General features: G+C 37.7%; 1 long non-coding RNA gene across 2 annotated transcripts; it reads right to left on the reverse strand.

Moving 5' to 3' along the window:
* Positions 1-4,867: 4,867 nt before the first annotated feature.
* LOC118485534 lies at positions 4,868-7,285 on the reverse strand. Of its 2 annotated transcripts, none has more exons than XR_004876547.1 (4): positions 6,648-7,285; positions 6,245-6,331; positions 5,860-6,155; positions 4,868-5,721 (listed from the first exon to the last, which is right to left on the reverse strand). It is a non-coding gene; the product is annotated as an uncharacterized LOC118485534 (long non-coding RNA). The 2 variants fall into 2 exon arrangements; XR_004876548.1 differs by lacking the exon at positions 4,868-5,721 and having other exon boundaries at positions 5,795-6,155; positions 6,648-6,711; positions 7,039-7,283.
* Positions 7,286-16,095: the final 8,810 nt, after the last annotated feature.

Genomic DNA, 16,095 nt, shown 5'->3' on the forward strand with positions numbered 1-16,095 from the left:
TGTGGTTGAAGAAGATGTATATGTCGAACAGCCTCCAGGTTTTGAAGATCCTGTCCATCCCGATCGGGTTTGGTTGCTCAACAAAGCTCTCTATGGTCTTCATCAAGCGCCACGAGCTTGGTATGCAACCTTATCTACATATCTGCTGGAGAACGGTTTTCGAAGAGGTCTTATCGATTGTACTCTCTTCATCAAAGAACAAGATGGAGATCTTCTTCTGGTTCAGGTATATGTTGATGATATTATTTTTGGTTCTACTAATGATGTTTTGTGTAGGAATTTCGAGCGCATCATGCAGGATAAGTTCGAGATGAGTGCTATGGGGGAAATGAATTTCTTCTTGGGCCTACAAGTGCAACAAACGGAGTCTGGGATATTCATTCATCAGACTAAATATGTTGATGACATCTTGAGCCAGTTCCAGATGTCCGATGCAACGCCCATTGGTACCCCATTGCCAACTAATCACGGAATTACTCCTGACTTGAAGGGTGAACCTGTTAGCCCTTCATACTATCGCGCGATGATCGGATCTCTTATGTACCTCACAGCATCAAGGCCAGACATAATGTATCCAACGTGCCTGCTTGCCAGATATCAAGTTAACCCGAAGGCCTCACATCTTGCTGCTGTCAAAAGGATTTTTCGTTATTTGAAGGCTTACCCGGACACCGGTCTGTGGTACCCTAGGGATAATAACTTTGACTTGGTCGCTTTCAGTGATTCTGATTTTGGCGGATGCAAAATTGACGGCAAATCCACAACGGCTGGATGTCAGTTTTTAGGAAATCGCCTAGTCACATGGCAATGCAAGAAGCAGACATGCGTCGCCACATCAACATGCGAAGCTGAATACATTGCTGCCTCAAGTTGTTGCTCCCAAGTTCTCTGGATCCAACAACAACTGCGGGACTACGGTTTTGAATTCCTAACTACTCCCATTTATGTTGATAATTCTGCTGCTTTAGATATCACTAAAAATCCTGTGCAGCATTCAAAGACCAAACACATCGAAATCAAATATCACTTCATACGTGATTGTTTTGAGAAAAGGCTAATCGATGTTGTTAAGGTCCACACCGATGACCAACGTGCCGACTTATTTACCAAAGCGTTTGATAAATCTAGATTTGACTTCTTATTATTGGTAAATGGCATTAAGGTCAAGCAAGAGTAAACCAACATCGAAAAATCATTTTTGTAAATATCTTTGTGTGTTTTTAATTTTATCTTAGTTTATTGATTTTAGGGGGAGTAAATCCAAAATCTGAAAATCCAAAAACATCAAAAAACTTCAAAAACACAAAAACAATAGAAAAACAAAAATGAGTTTCCTGGCGAGCAAAAGAGAAAATGATAGTACATCAGTGGTCTATCCAAACCTTTTTAAACCTTAAATGTAAAACGATAAGCAGCTCTATAAAAGATGTATCGGTAGGCTCACAATCATTTTAAAGTGTGCAGGGTGATATAAATCTTAATCGACTGAAGACCAGGTGGGAACCATTCATTGGCATATGGTCTTAGTACCGAAATTTCGTTTGATAGATTGCCGAGGTTCTGAAATATTCGGTCTTTATGCTGCTTATCATCTGGGTATCATGGTTGTATCTTTTACCGAAAAATAACGGGGACGCAAGTCTAGATCTTCCATGATACTATACATACGTGTACATATTGCATACTGCATACTGCATTCGACCTCAATAAGTGATAAACAATCACATGTCCAAATCAAATAAGTGATAAAATATCACATTTATCCGGGTGTCAAGTTCGTCTCTCTGCTGTACGGAAGTACTGACCTGTTCACGGACTTGCACTTGTGCCCTCATGCATATGAAAATCAAGTTCCTCATAAATAAGTGATTATATCACATAGGACTTGTTTTCAATTCAAAATAAGTGAGTATCTCACATTTTATACGGTCAAACAGATGATAATCGGTATACTCACCGGTAAGATGAACTCTCGTGCATACCTTGATACGGGAATGTGTCGTGATGTGGATGAACACCGGTCGGTAAGTATAATTCATACCTTAACGTATCCCCTCGCCATGATTACATCTGATAAGTTGAGCTTAAGTGGACAACAATACCGATAATTGTTATAGGATGTTTATCTTAATGTTAACTAATTGAACAACAAGAGTGTTTTGGCATGACCGTACACTGATATGATTCTCTTACCCTCGAAACTAGCAAAAAGATTGTCTGTATATATTTACTGCTTAACTTTTATTGTTTTCTTTTAAACAGTTTCGTCGTTTGGTGCATATCAGCATGACATTAGCGGTGATGTCGTTTGATAACACTCAAAGGATTTTAAATTGTTGTCTTTTAATTTCAAAAATACCAAAAACATTTTAGGCGTGTTTTAATATAAACTTTATAAAAGCCAAAAAGATTTTCTTTCTACTTTATTTTCGATTGTACGATGTTGGAGCTCGAGTCTTCGTTACCTGAAACCTGAACGAAAACCGAACTGACTAAATCTTCATAAACGGTTGAAATTTGCAAGTTTTGAAAGTTAAAGACTAAAATTGGATAAATTTATTAAACTTTCAAACTGTCGGACGGTGGTTGATTATGACATGGTCATTCGTGTGTCATTTGTTTATACTATATTCCAAGCAGTTGTTCTCATTACGCGTTTAGATTTCTTGCATGTGCAGATTCTAAAGGCAAGGAGAACATGGTCGACATCAAGCTTTGGAATGAAGACACGACGAGAGGGCGCTCAAAAGATGAAGATGATCGAGTAGCCGCTGACCATCATCAACACCACAAGGATCTCACTTCATAAAGATCAAGTCATTCACGAGCACAGCTCAAGGGGGAGCTTATGTTAAGGGGGAGTTTGTCAACACACTTCCTACATGATACGGGTAGTTTGTTGATACACTCTCTGCTTTCAAGACGTGAAGACTTTGAAGATCCTCCGACAATGAAGACTTGAAAGGACATCAGAGTTTTGGTAACTCGAAGACCAAAGACCGTCGAAGTTCGAGACGAGTCTACAACTATAGAAGATAAAGACAAAGCTACAGCCAAGGGGGAGTTTGTTGGTGCACGTGTGTCTGTACTTTGTCTGTATTCGGTCTGTATGTAAACGATGTCCTAAGTTAGTCTATAAGTTGACCAAGTCAACTATCCTCCTAGTTTGACTTGGCCAATAAGTTGTGATATGTTTGTCTGTATCGAAGGATAGCCTCGAAGGATACTGTTGATCCTTCGAGATGCTCGATAGATATGGTTCGACTGTTAGACCTCGAAGGATCATCCTTCGAGGTCCCTGCTCATCCTTCGAATGAAATGTACTCGATAGATGATCCTTCGGACCATCTATCGGATCCTTCGGGATAGACAACATGAGCTGGGTATAAATACCCATGCAGTGTGTTGAGTGAGGCAGATGCACACAGACAAGAGACTTGAGAGCGGAGAGCATTCTGTCCGAAACACACACACACATAGTGAGAGTTTGCAAGTTAGATTTGTAAACATTGTGCTTGTAACTGGATCCTTCATACGTATTAATACAGTGGTGTTAATCGGTGAACTCTTGTGTGTTTGTTTCTCTACTTGCTTCATCCCGGTTTGCTTACTAGCTTGGATTCCGCACTCGCTAGTAGGTTTGTATAACAAGGTTTAGGTTTGTCATCCTCCGATTAGGGACCTACATGTTATACTAGTGGGAAACCCGCGCGTTGCTGCGGATTCGCCAATAAGGAGTGAGAACATAATTCAAGCGTTAAAATGTTAGTTAAACGATAGCATGCTACATTCTACATACATTCTGGCGTACAAAGTGTTTGGAATACAAGGACGGCGCAGGGAGTCAAGGGGTTTTGGTAAGGTTAATGGCTTCAATGCCAGCTTGAAGAGACGATACAGTTACCCTTAATACATGTAAATCCCAATAATTTGATCGACTTTAGTGAAACACTCTGAAGACTTGATTACTTTTTGGATAGGAAAACTAATAATCTTAAGTCTTTAAAATGGACTTAACCAGCATGAGGTTAATAACAGATCATCTTCCATATCATATGGCATTTAAAGGAATAATGGATTTTAATAATCCAAACTTTCACCCATTGGCCGGCAACGGACCCAACTTCAAAAATAACCGGTTGTGGTCCCAACTTTTCGTATATTGTAAACCAATGGACTTTTACTAATAAAAACCTTTATTTCTTTTTGTCTCCTTATCCTTTTCGACAACTTATCGTATAATGTAAACCAATGGACCTTTACTAAACCGAAAAGGATAAGGAGACAAAAAGAAATAAAGGTTTTTTTTAGTAAAAGTCCATTGGTTTACAATATACGAAAAGTTGGGACCACCACCGGTTATTTTTGAAGTTGGGTCCGTTGCCGGCCAATGGGTGAAAGTTTGGATTATTAAAATCCATTATTCCGCATTTAAAAGGTGTTGAGGGAAAATTATATCACTCAAATAGTCAAATGGGAGGTGTTTGGAACGAAATGAAACCGATGATCATCAATTTAAGACCATTTCTTTGATCCTATAAAAGACTATCTACATCGAATTATCGAAATCTATCTAATGAATACACAAACCAGACAAAAAGTTTATTTTGTGGTGAAAATTCAAAAACACACTTGTACAGTTGTACACAAGTCTTTCCTAAGTCCACCACCCATCATCACACAAAAAAAATATTAAAATTCAATGGAAAAATCCCCAAGGCAGCCACCTTTCTTTGTTTGTGCACTTACCTTTCAATCAACACCATACACTAGTTGACCAGGAGAACATGCTTACCACTAAATGTTCATCCATAGATATTGTCCACTCAGCCACTCACCAAGCTTGTACAGTACAAGTCAGAGCAGCTAGTAAAGAAACATTTGAAACAACTCAACAAGATTTCAAAACTCTCCATATGTGTATTATAGGAGGAAAAAAATGTACAACTTAACCACTCCTTAATTAAAAAAACACAGCCTATAATCTTTTGGTAAATAAGTACTTAAACTATGTTTATATCACGAAAAGTTACATTAAACCAAAATTCAACCCGAATTCAACCCGCTTCACGGCACTGGCGGACCCAGAAATTATTTCTTGGGGGTGCGGATGAGGTGTTCAACCATATTTTCAAGGGGTGCGTCGGGTTTTTTTGCCTAAAATATACACTAAATTTTTTTTTCAAGGGGTGCGGCCGCCCACCCTGACCACTATATAGGTCCGCCCCTGCTTCACGGATGCAATTACCGGGCAAAAGATACATGTATTCATCTGCATTTTTTAATAGATATGATGGAAGATGGACTGCTGAATAAGAATGAGAAATTGGACCCATTTTCGCTATGATATCCTTAAACGTGTGCTCTTCGGGAAGCATATCGTACAAGTCATCACCGTTGCATATTACATTCTGAATCCTTTTCGGGTTAAGAAAGTGTGAGAACCTGACTCGATCCGTGTGGCTCTAAGCTTTCATCTTGAATACAAAATCTGTAACTTTTTGGAAACAGAAGCTGCAATGCCACCTTGACTCTGCTAATAGATAATCTGTTTGTCGGTAATGAACGTATCGTGTTTTACCCTTTTGGTACTGATGTACTGAAGCCCTCCAACTGTTGTGATCAACGTTGAACTCAAAAGAGAGCAAATAATTATTCAAATTTAGATGAAGAATCGGTGGTGGGCCATCACACCATCTCAAAAGATCGATCGTGTGAGCGCTAGATATTTCGTCAACATCCGACATGATCAACGCGGAAAGAATTAGAATAATTTTTACAAAAACAAAACATGTTAAAATGAGTAGAAGCAATTATATTAAGTGACCACGTAGTGGGCTGTCAATTGTATACGAGTACCTAAGCCCAAGCGGTGCAGCTGGGACTTAATCAGCAGATTACACATCCTTAGCATGGCCTTCACAAACAAGCGGAACACTCCAATATGGGCTTTATTTTCCGCTTAAGACCACAACCTATACAATTTGTAACCACAGTTTATAACACCCCTAGGATTAATTGAATAAGACCTCCTAAATCATTTAAGCCAAAAGAAAACGTTATTATGATAATATAGAACAGATATGTACCTGCATCTTAGCTTCATCCCATGTCATCCCAACTCCCTTACCCCACACATCCCCATCTATTTCAACCTAAAAACATGACAAAAAGACATAAGCATTGCAAATAAGAAAGGGAAAAAAACATAAGTGAGCATATAAACAATATATCAAATAAGTACCTGTGTATATAGTTCATTGTTCACACCCATACCAATTGAAACTTGAGGCCGAGGTTGAAAAGTCATGCGCAAACCCTCAATCGTGCACTGAAAATGTAAAATATGATCAATTAATAACCGAATACCCTTTACAATTGTAGACAATAGAATTACAGAACAATGTGACTGATATTTTTCAAGCTATATAACTTTAATAGTCAAATTTAGCACACCCTATCTACAAAAAACAAAATTGTTTTGTAATGCTATAGAAAATGAAAGATACAATAGTGCTATACATATAAACTCCATATTCAAATTAAACAAGTAACAATCTGACAACTAAATATAAACAACTATCAACTAAATAATTCAAAAAAGAAAGAAAAACAAATAAAGAAATAAAGAAGAGACTTCAATTTACCATCTTTTGCATTGCCTAGTAGTTTTATTCCTCAAACAGTCAAACAGATGCAATGATTCCCCAACTGCATATAGCACCAATCAACTTGTAAACAAACCAATAACATTACAAACAATTTATATGTGTTCCTTCAATATATCACCGTAACAAGAAAGCAAGAAGGTTCCTTCCATCACCTAACGATTCACAACAAATAAAGATCTGAATGTGGGTTAATTTACCAACAATATTTGAAAATAGGAACGTATCTCCAGGATTTCTTACATACCCATCAAGAATATCACTTCAGAATGACTAATCTCAACAAGAATCATTAAACAAGTGACTAAAAAGACAGATACAAGAGCCCTTTAAAACACTTACTGACTGAGACATTTCATCAAACACTTACCGGACGTGAAAGTGCCGATGGGTTCTTCCTAGCCGAAGAAGCTACATCAATCAAGCACTAAGTTTCGGCGTTTAGCACCGATGAGTACACAAACGAACAAACAATCGATCAATTGAGAATGCAGTTTACCGTCAGGAAGATTTGGCATCTGTCGGATCGTAGAATATTCCAATCAATCAATCACGGTGGTTTCACACACAGCACGGCAGGTGAGACTTGTTAAACGTTGAAAGTTGAAGCTTGAAACCGGGAATTTCCAATCAATCACCTTCAACCTCCACCGTCACAATTAGAATCACCTTCAACCCATTCTCTGTTGGGGGAAAGAACTGAAATAATTACATATAGGAGCCGATGAGACGAAGTATATGAATTGTTAGGGTTTTGATCCGTTAGGGGAAGGAAGAGACAAGATATTCAATGCATGACTTGATTGTGAGGCGGTGAAGGAGAGCATCAGTCAGTCGAAGGCTATGAAGGGGTTGACAATACATTTACGATGGGGAATCAAATTCTCCATTTATGATGGATAAAATTACTATATTGCCTTTTAATGTCTTAAAAAGTTGTTCCACTTTTTGTTATACCTGCTTAAATTTACTTGTACATACTTATTCAAAACTTGTACATATGGCAAAATTACATTTTTGTACATCACTTCTCCTTTTTATAGTATTATAGATACAACACCGGTGGCCTAAACACCGATAAATTAAAAAAAGTATCGTAAAACAACTTTATGAACAAAATACTTAAGTTACAAAATTTTGCCCCCACAAACGTTAAGGTGCAACATCATTATATAACCTAACAACGCATACATGTTGATACACTTTGTGTGGACGCGACTCGGCTTGGGTCGACTCGGCACGGTTCGACTTGGTTTCGACTCGGTTAGGTCCAGCTCAAGCCTGACGTCACGACATTCCTCCGTCGTGCGCCCCACAGTTCGACACGTGAAGCACGGAGCGTCACAAGTCTAGCATCACCATGACATCATCATAGTGATGTCATGATGATGTCATGACCCTTGTCTACATGCAAGTTTCTAAAGAAACTGAAAATGTCAACGTGCATGTCATGATCTTATCATTTGGGCCGAAACCTTTACATCATGGGCCGAAACTTTGTTGGGCCTTGACTTCCTTTCAATTTGGGCTAAATACAAATGACGAAACAGAAGATTGGATTTGAAATGTTTGTCGACGAAACTCACAAGTTTCGTCGACTTTGTGTGTTTCGTCGAGGCTTTTTTTTTGTTTCGTCAAGTCTGTGTCTCTGTTTAGTATAAATACTCGTCATTTGTTTCTGTGTGAAACTTGGACGAGAGACGAGAGCTGTGACTTTGAGAGATGAGAGTATACCCTCAAAGGTCACTTTGTCTAGACTGTGTTTGTATCAGTTGCATTCTCATCCAGTTTAATCAAACGATTGTGTTTCTTTGGTTAAACCACTGTTCTTACATTGTTCTATGTTTGATTTGGATTAGTTAAGTGGATTCCGCACACTTAACTTTGTTTGTTATAAACAAGGGTTTGGTTGTGTAAATCGATCCTCCGATTTCGGGACCTTCAATACAACACACTTGTTCCCTAAAAAACAAAATACTTAAGTTACAAAAATACTTTTTCTTTTCTTTCAATTCCGTTTTGCTCCCTGTGGTTTGGTCGTTTTAACAGTTTTGCTCCAATCTTTTAAAAATAGCCATTTTACTCCCTGATCTATAAAGTTTATCTCTATTTCACTCCCCGCCCCTAACGCCATCCAATTCAACTGTTAAATCCTGGTCACATGCCCCTCACATGAGCAGGATTTAACCCAAGTTTTGAAACAATGAACAGTTTGTTGAACAAGACGTTGAATTCAACCCAAGTTTTGGTGGCAGGAAGAAGGGGTTTTGAAGAGTGAAAATGTGAGTTCTGCTTCAACAATAATTATATTTTCTGTATACATTTATTAATTATTATTAATTAATTAATTTATTTATATTTTGTCTTTTTAGGGGTTTTTTCATATTAAACTTTGTATTTTGAGTAAACTTCCGTTTTGCTCCCTGTGGTTTGTTCACTTTAATGGTTTTGCCCCAAACCTTTAAGAATAGCCAGTTTACTCCTTGTTCTATGAAACCTTTCATGATTTCACTCCCCGTCTCTAACTCCATCCAAATTGTTTATTAACTAAAAAGGTATTTTGGTAATTTCAAATATAAAACTGAGGGTATTTTAGGAAAACTATAAATAAAAGATTATATTATATATAATAATAAAAAAATAACAAAATCATCATCTCTCCATCTGCACTCTCTCTTATGCATCCCCAAAAACCCTCATCTATATGTAGAACCTGTATATCTACACCCTAAACCTTTTCCCTCGTAACAAATTAACAACACCCCTATATTATATGAACAAAAAGGTTTAGACATCAAGAAACAATTTCAACTTTGCGATTATCTTTAACAACACCCCCCAAATTATGTATTAAGCCGCTGCCACCACCAGGCTTGAGAAGAAAGGGCTGACATCAAGGCAAGAAAAAGGTGTTGAGGCTGGGAACGATGGTAAGGAACTACCGGAGGTCAGTCGCGAGTAAAGTGTGGTCAGAGGTGGCTGCTGGTTCGAGCTCGCTCTCTCTCTCTCTCTCTCTCTCTCTCATTTATCTTTGAAGTGTTTGTTTCTCACAGCAAATGTTTAGCTTCTGGCGGCGGTGGCAAAGTGGTTGGGTGGTGGTGGTGGTGATGGTGGCGCTGGAGGGTGGAGGGGTGGAGCCGTGGTTAACTGGTTATGATGGCAAGAGGGTATAGATGACGGCGATACAACTTGGGCTTCTAATTTCGATTCAGGTGGTGGTGAGCTTTGGATAGAACTTAAAAGACATATTGAAATGTGATGGTTCTCATAATTTCGAAAGTCCATTTGGAGGTAAAACAATCGTATTTGGTGGAGATTTCCGACAAACTCTTCCTGTCATTCAAGGTGGTACTAGATAAGACATTGTTAATGCTTTCTTGACCTCTTCGTACATATGGGACCATTGCAAAGTACTCACTTTAGCTGTAACACCCCGTGTTTTCGAATGTCAAAGTCAAAGTCAAAGTCCAAGTCAACTTTGACTTCTTGACTGTTAATATTCTTTTGCTTTTTGTATTATGTGGAGTAAGTGTTGTCAAAATGAAATGACCTTCAGTGTTCTCAAATACTACAACGAAAACATCAAAAAGTTCAAACCATCATACACAAACACATCAGAGGAAGAAACAATCCACTCGAATGGTCCAGCGGATCGAGCCTACCGGCCGATCGAACAGGACTGTTCAAACAGACTTTCAAGCCGAACGAACAGCCCGTTCGATCGGCCAGGATATTCGATCCATTCACACTTGTTTACATTTCCGTGTTACTCATTGTTGTACTATCGAACTATTCAAGCTAACCCTACTCTCAGCGCTCCCTTCAATCCATAATCAATCACTGTGAGTATACTCGAACCCTTTTTGCTTTAGCACTTTTGGGTGTTACATACGTTACTTATCAAAATCACAATCGAACACACTATTCAAACTATTTGAACGCTAACCGATTGCATATATTACGTGACTAAATGAATGCTTGTTGTTATGTTTACACGTGGAATGCTGTCTACTTGCCTTAGCAACGTAGTACTATAGTTTGGACTCAGCACCCGTTCACACGGGGGTTGTTAAGGACAATTACTTGCATGGATTACGGTGGTAATCATGTATTGCGAACTGTCTCGGACAGTCAACCCGAGTCGTTGGTATCGATAGGTCCATGTCGATAATTAACATGCATCATTTCCCTCTGTGTACGTGCTGGTTATGCGTAAACTATTCGAACTCTATATGCTATTATTAAACCTGTATGCTCACCTTTACATTTTATGTATTGACTTTATTTTAACATATGTGACAGGTGTTTAATATATTTGCTTGCTAGGGAAGTGAAGCTAGAATAAAGCTTTAGAGGCCCCCAAACAAATAGTTGTCTGTCAGGAACAAGCAACTAGGGCATAGTTGTCTGTAGATCTTGTCAGGCTGGGTCTTTAGGAGCATTTGAACAATATTTATGTTTTGTATTAACTTAAATCTGAGTTATCGGAACAGAACTACTTGTTTGGATGTTATCTGTAATAATGTATTTGTTTATTCAGGATACGGTATGGGACGTATCTTTAACTGGATTATATAGATAGTTGTTATGGAAACTTCTGAACAATCTGTTTCGCTCAGTGCCATGCCCTGATGATTCCGTCATCGGTTGGGTGTGACAGATTGGTATCAGAGCCATAACTATAGGGAATTAGGTAAGACACGACCTAATCCGGGTCACTATCATAGAGACCTAGACTATAGTTAGGAACTAACAGACCAAGCTTATGTGCTCTATTCTGCAATTATTCGCTATCACTGCACTCGAATTTTCAATTAAAGTCAAGCGATTTGGTCAGGAATAGGTGTGAAAGCCGCAAACTCCCGACTAGATTGCCTGGCTAATGTTGATTTTATCAATTTATCAATGATTTTCTGATTCCTTTTGATAACAAACGAGAAGAATTATACCAAATTAGGAGTGAAATCCATATTTTGATGAATAATTTCCTCAAGTTTCCTGAAAACAAGGAAGAAATTGCTAAGCCAGGGTTGAAACCCTAACCTTGGCAATTTATTCCGGACATGTTTTATCTCACCAAAGCTTCGACGGACTCCAACGACCTGAACTCACAAGTATGACCTAGTGGACGCGGGTGGAATGCCCGAGGATCGAGGCAGAAACACGACCCTTAAAGTCGAAGGTGACGACAAGTCTACTGTGAATAGTCGGATTGCTTTGGATAGTCGATGTCTAGTAGCCGTAGACAATCTATCACCCGATTTTATGTGTTTTAATTCTGAGCACCGCAGCCGTGTACTCTGATGACTCGTTGATTTCATTTGTTTATTTGTGCTTTATCTGCTTATGTGTTTATATTTTGGATATTATTCGATTTTGCTGCCGTTTCGATCAACACATGACTCGCATTGCTAATCTGTCTCAATTCGATATTCAGTTACAATCTAGACGGTACTATGATATGTTATGCTATATGACTAAGTTAGGCTATACTACATGATGCTATTCGATATGCTATACGCGATCGCTACACGAACGACACTCGACCTTGGAAGGATAGGTTTCTGTTTTCGTACTGCTTCTATGCTTAGATGTGAATTAGTGTATATGCTTCTGTGTTTCTATGCCCTGATTGCTTATGTGCTTCTGTGTTTACGTGGATTTCATGTTATGTGCCTACGTGTTTATGTGATATGTGTTCCGACGTGTTCCTAAGCTTTAGTAGTCTAGACGTGTGAGGTGAGATTCGATTTCGTTGTGTTGAGTCCTGTGACGATGTCTATTGCAAACCATGTCGTCATCTGGATCCCTGATGTGGTAAATGCGGTCTATAAAAACTAAACCTAATCTAGACACCCTAGTTTTAAATTTATAAACTAAGACTCTCTAAATGCTAGACCACTGACAGGCAAGTGTACCTATCGTACGTAGTAAAGCCTAATGAAGTCCGAGTATCGAACCCACGAGACACTAGCAACGCTAAACTAGACTCTGACTCAACTATTACTTATGAAGCAGAAATAATTAAGAACACCGAGACCCTAGGAAACTCTAGACGCGAATAAACAGATGAACCCGAGTTATCGGCCACCCAAACTGCCAAACAACGCCCAACTAATAACCTAGCAATTCTAAATTAGATTTCTCACCTCTAGAAAAGATTGCACGTTTTAATTAATTGGTTTTAATAATTATTAAACTTGACTTAGATTTCTCACCTTCAAGGTCTAGACCGAAAGATTACAACCTAGACTGACTCCCGGCTCTAAAGTATATTTCTAAGTATCTAGAGCAATGGAACCAACAAATAAATTATTAAACCAATCAATACCAACACACAAATAATTAGAATCGGGTTCAAAAATTATAACTTATAAATCATCACATTCATTCAAAACCAAAAGTTAATCATTTAAACAATCATCTAGTTCATCAACCCTAAGCAACCATAAAAAGTTTAGCCAACGGTCATATTCAAGAAAAATAAAAAGGTCTTAAATAAATAACAAATCATGTTCATGAGTTCGACTAAAACTAATATATAAAAATCAAACTAACTTATTCGCGAACCAACCCGATTATTGATCTCAAACTTGAACCTTGATCGCGGCCTTTTTCTTTTTCCTTCCGATCCCCCTCTTCTGCCGTCAATTTCTTTTCTTGCCACCTTTTACTCCCAATATAGTGTATTCGTTCCTGCTTTGATGATGTTGTCGAAATATATATAATAGGGATGCTGCCGTCCAATTTAAAAAAACATATTCCCCAAAGATATAATAAACCCTTTTTACTAACAATTGGGGTCGTATGGCAGCCCAAGAATTTCCAATAATAATATGGCCCTTTTAGAGATTTAATTCACATCATGTGTGCTGGCTTTTGTTGCAACTCTACTCAGCCCAAAAATAATAACCTCTTTTTTTTCTTTTTTCTATTCTGCACGTTTTCAACAACAATAATAATAGTAATAAGTATATAATAATAATAATAATAATAATAATAATAATAATAATAATAATAATAATAATAATAATAATAATAATAATAAATACATTCCTCTAATAATAATTTAGAGGTTGCGGGCTCGGTCCATTCGAGAAAAATAGCGGCAATTTTAATTTGGTCTCTGGTGGTCTACTCTACTCAACTAGCTGGTTATTTCTTTATTATTCTTTTTCGCTCCATTTGCACCAGGACCTACCCCAACACCAAATACTATAATATAATACTAAAAACTAAATAAAACAAATAAAAACTATACAAAAACTATACACTTTACACGGGACAAATATGTGTATTTTAACCCACATCAAATATCCCCACACTTAAACTTTTGCTTGTCCCTAAGCAAAATCCTGAGTAACATATCCAACTTAAACACTTAACAATAACGCAAGTCTCGAACAAGTTATAACGCGAACTACGAAATCATTAAACACAGTGGTTTCGCAAGACTTACAACGTTCAAAAGATGACGAATCATAATATTTAAATGAAAACGGGCCTACCTAATCAAGCTTTTCTCACCTTCAAGCAACCAATCATGCACTGTCAACACCCTTCGCAATGTCACTCATCTCTCGGCTAATATATATGTAATTTTGAGTGAACTCTCAAAACCAAACTATGAAGCATACTATCATAAGCTTGTACGTCAATCAGATTTCCACCTAATTGTTAGAACTCGACACGGATCAAGAGGGCTTTAATGGGTAGGTAGGGGCTAAAGGTAGGTTATATTTTTTTCATTTTCATTTTTTTTTTTTTGGTATAAGTGGCTAAACACATAATCACACGATAAACCGGATAAGCACGAAACAAATACTAACATATTGGTCATTTTGACCTACAACTTTATTCTATTTTTTTCTTTTTCCTTTTCTTTTCTTTTTTTTTTTCTTTTTTTTTCTTTTTTTTTTTGTTTTTCATATTTTTTTTTCCTCTTTTTTTTTCATTTTCAAGATAAATATAACAATACAAAATATAATCCGGCTATCAAATCAACAATGGGTAACAAACGAATGGCTAGGCTCAAAGTGGTGTAACTAAGGGTAATGGTGAAACGGGTCAAACACAAAGGTTACACAAACAGGGGTGATCCTAATGCCTCTATCATATCCATGCCAAATCCTAACCGAAGGTCTCAAACTGTATCAAAATGCACAAGTTCTAAAGTAATGCAACAAGTTGGTAAACACACATGAAACGAAAGTAATGAACATATAAATATGAACATATAAAGGCTCAAATCTCACTATCATGTGAAAAATAAGGGCTAACGATATCAACAATGCATAATCAATTAACTCTCCGGCTCCATCCACTATCCTAGGCATCCCAAACCCTTTTACTCCAAAAAACTGATTCAATCAACCTACTATCCCGCAACTTAAAGAAACAAGTGCTCTCCGACTCGTAAATTCGACAATTAAACCGTTTTTGACCGAAGTTTTGGAAAGGTTTTCCGTTTTTTACGCGCTAAAGACCGGGACTCACAAAACCAACTCTTTTTTTCTTTTTCAAATTTTTTTTTCTTTTTTTTTTTGACTCAATTCTACCTAAAAAGACGTAGTCTCCCATCCCCACACTTAAAATTTACATTGTCCCCAATGTAGGATGAAAGACAACTAAAAATAAATAAGAAATAAAACCTAATATAATATACAAAATAAAAAGATAACGAATTGGAAATGACTTAGCTGGTTAGGATAAAAATCAGTGCCAGCTGCGCGCGTCTTCAATCCGAACTCGTACACGATCGTATAGCATTCCATTCGCGATCGGCTTTGACTCTGACTGGTACACTTGGAAAATGCTTGATATCTGCTTAACGGCTCCGAAATCACCCGAATGGAGATTGAGTACGGGTGGTACATATTCAAACCTGCATAAACAAAAACAAGCAAAACCAAAGCAGTACCGACTCTAAAAACCGACTCAAAACTACTAAATTAGACTCATGGTACAAAATAAACGACTAAAAATACAAACTCTACAAACCTCCCCACACTTGAATTTAATCAGGAGGTTTCTTCTTTATCCAACCTCTATCCAACCCGTTTAATTCCACCCGTTCCTTATTATAAATTAAAATTTTAGGGGTGGAATTTATAAACCTTTTGAGATTTCCAAACGGGTCAGGCCACCAATACTTAAACTTACCTGGACCAAACCTGATTCGTGGCATGTAATGAGAAGGATGGTGTTGTGCAAACTTCAATGGTTTCTCCTTCTTCTTCCTTCGGTACCATCCTTGAATCTTCGGCAGGTGTTGATCCAAGCTCTTTCTCGCCCTCTCCCGTGTTCTTGATCGTGGTGACGGTCCATCTTCTAACTTCTCCACGGGTCGGCTGTCAAACTCTTCAGCCACTATCTCTTCTATGTTTGGTGTATATTTAATCTCCATGGTTGACGTCTCTACAAGTAA

Source organism: Helianthus annuus, chromosome 13, assembly GCF_002127325.2.
Source record: "Helianthus annuus cultivar XRQ/B chromosome 13, HanXRQr2.0-SUNRISE, whole genome shotgun sequence".
In the NCBI taxonomy this organism is placed as follows: Eukaryota; Viridiplantae; Streptophyta; class Magnoliopsida; order Asterales; family Asteraceae; genus Helianthus; species Helianthus annuus.